This window comes from Sinocyclocheilus anshuiensis, unplaced genomic scaffold (genome assembly GCF_001515605.1).
Source record: "Sinocyclocheilus anshuiensis isolate Anshui unplaced genomic scaffold, SAMN03320099.WGS_v1.1 scaffold2144, whole genome shotgun sequence".
In the NCBI taxonomy this organism is placed as follows: Eukaryota; Metazoa; Chordata; class Actinopteri; order Cypriniformes; family Cyprinidae; genus Sinocyclocheilus; species Sinocyclocheilus anshuiensis.
The window spans coordinates 294,802-296,933 of NW_015547642.1; positions in this window are offsets into that span (position 1 = coordinate 294,802).

The window sequence follows — 2,132 nt, forward strand, 5'->3', positions numbered from 1 at the left end:
TCCTCTCCCTCCTCCTTCACCACGTCCTCTTCCTCTTCCTCCTCCTCCTCCACCACGTCCTCTTCCTCTCCCTCCTCCTCCTCTCCCTCCTCCTTCACCACGTCCTCTCCCTCCTCCTCCTCCTCCTCTTCTCCTCCTCTCCCTCCTCCTCCTCTTCCTCTTCCTCTTCGACCTGTTCCTTCATTTCTCTGTGGATCCATTGTTCCAAAGCTCTGATTCGGGCCCTTTTATCTATTTATTTAAGGATCTGATTGATGTGTGTTCAATTTTGACTCTTGGCGTTTCCACCTGGGTAATTGTTTGCTAACTGAGCTCAAGCTGTGCTGACTTGAGTGAACAGTATTGAATGCTAGTGCTTTCTAAATGACCACATGGTGTAAGTATTTCTAAATTACCACATGGTGTAAGCACTGAGAAATGTAGGGATTTGTGTGTAGAGTTTTGCAGTAACAGTTCACCAAATCTGACTCATGTGTTAAAGCAGGGGAATAGTGTTTATAGTTCAGCAAAATGGGTGTGCTTTCTGAAAAATGGCGTTATGGTTTTGAAATTTTAGTTCAAAAGCCTGGTTATAGTGTTTTAGCAATCGAGAAAAACTGTAAAATTTTCGTTTAAACAAGAAAAATATATCTGTTACACAAGAAAACTTTTGAAATGTGCTGATCAATTTAATGCATCCTTGATGAATAAACACTTGCCCTAAATGTTTGAAAGGTAGTGTCTCACAAAAATATGTTTTGTTTTGTTTTTTAAAGAAGAAAAATATCTGCCAACGGATTATTAACAACTATTCACAGATTTCACTCATTTAATACAAAATGTTCATTTCTTTCAGTTCTGACAATTTTGAGCTCTCAGACTCACTGCATACTAAACCTAAAATCGGAATGTTTGGGGAAAAACGTTTGTTTCGAGATAAATTGTGAAACTAAGATAACAAGCATTTTTTTCAGCTTCCCTTACAAAGTGCTGCCTGGAATTGAGCGCAGTGATGGGAATGAGCTTTGAAACACAAATCCACTTCCAGTCAGTCATTGTGTTCCCCGTCTGATGTGTCAGAGTCATGGATAATCGGCCGCCTGGAATCACGCAAACTTTCACTGTCAGAAACGGGAAGAAGCTTTATCAACATTCCCATTAAAACTATCAATGCACTTTTCATATAATGGACCTATGAGACATCATGAAAGCTTTTATACTTTAACTTCAGACAGGACTAAAAGCTTCCTGCAGCTCAAACATGAGATCATCCTGATGCTGTAAACACTCTGATTAGAGATTCACTCTCATTATACATCACCGCTCAGACGTTTGGAAGACTTTCGGAAAGAAGTCTCTTCTGCCCAACAAGGCTGCTTTTATTTGATCTAAAATGCAGTAAAAATTGTGAAATATTATTACAATTTAAAACAGCTGTTTTCTATGTGAATATCTGTTACAATGTAATTTATTTCTGTAATCAAAGCTGCATTTTCAGCATCATTACTCCAGTCTTCAGTGTCACATGATCTTCAGAAATCATTCTAATATGCTGATTTATTATCTGGAAAGCTGCTTAGTATTTTGTTGGAACCTGTGATACTTTTTTTCAGGATTGTTTGATGAATAAAAAGTTAAAAAGAAGAGCATTTATTTAAAACAGAAATCTTTTCTAACACTATACTCTACAGTTCAAAAGGTTGGGGTCAGTACATTTTTATTCTTTCTTTTTTTGAAAGAAATTAAAACTTTTATTCAGCCTGATCGCAAACTTTTGACATTAACACTGTTATTATAAAGCTGCTTTGAAATTATCTGTTATATAAATGACTGACTTGACCTTTACATTTCTGCTTTTAGCAGACGCTTTTATCCAAAGCAACTAAAATAGAGGAACAACATAATTTCATCACAGAGCCAAAAATATCCATAGAGCACAATGTCATAAAGCTACTGGAAACGAGCTCCAGCTGAGAAGAAAATAAGTGATTTTAGTTAGTGTGTGAATGAATAAACTGAAAAATAACAGGCTCCAGCTAAAGAAACACTGCAGCCTCTTGATCAAACAGAGTTGGCAATCACATCGCTAAACAGCACACACACACACACACACACACACACACACACACACACACACTCACTCACTCACACAC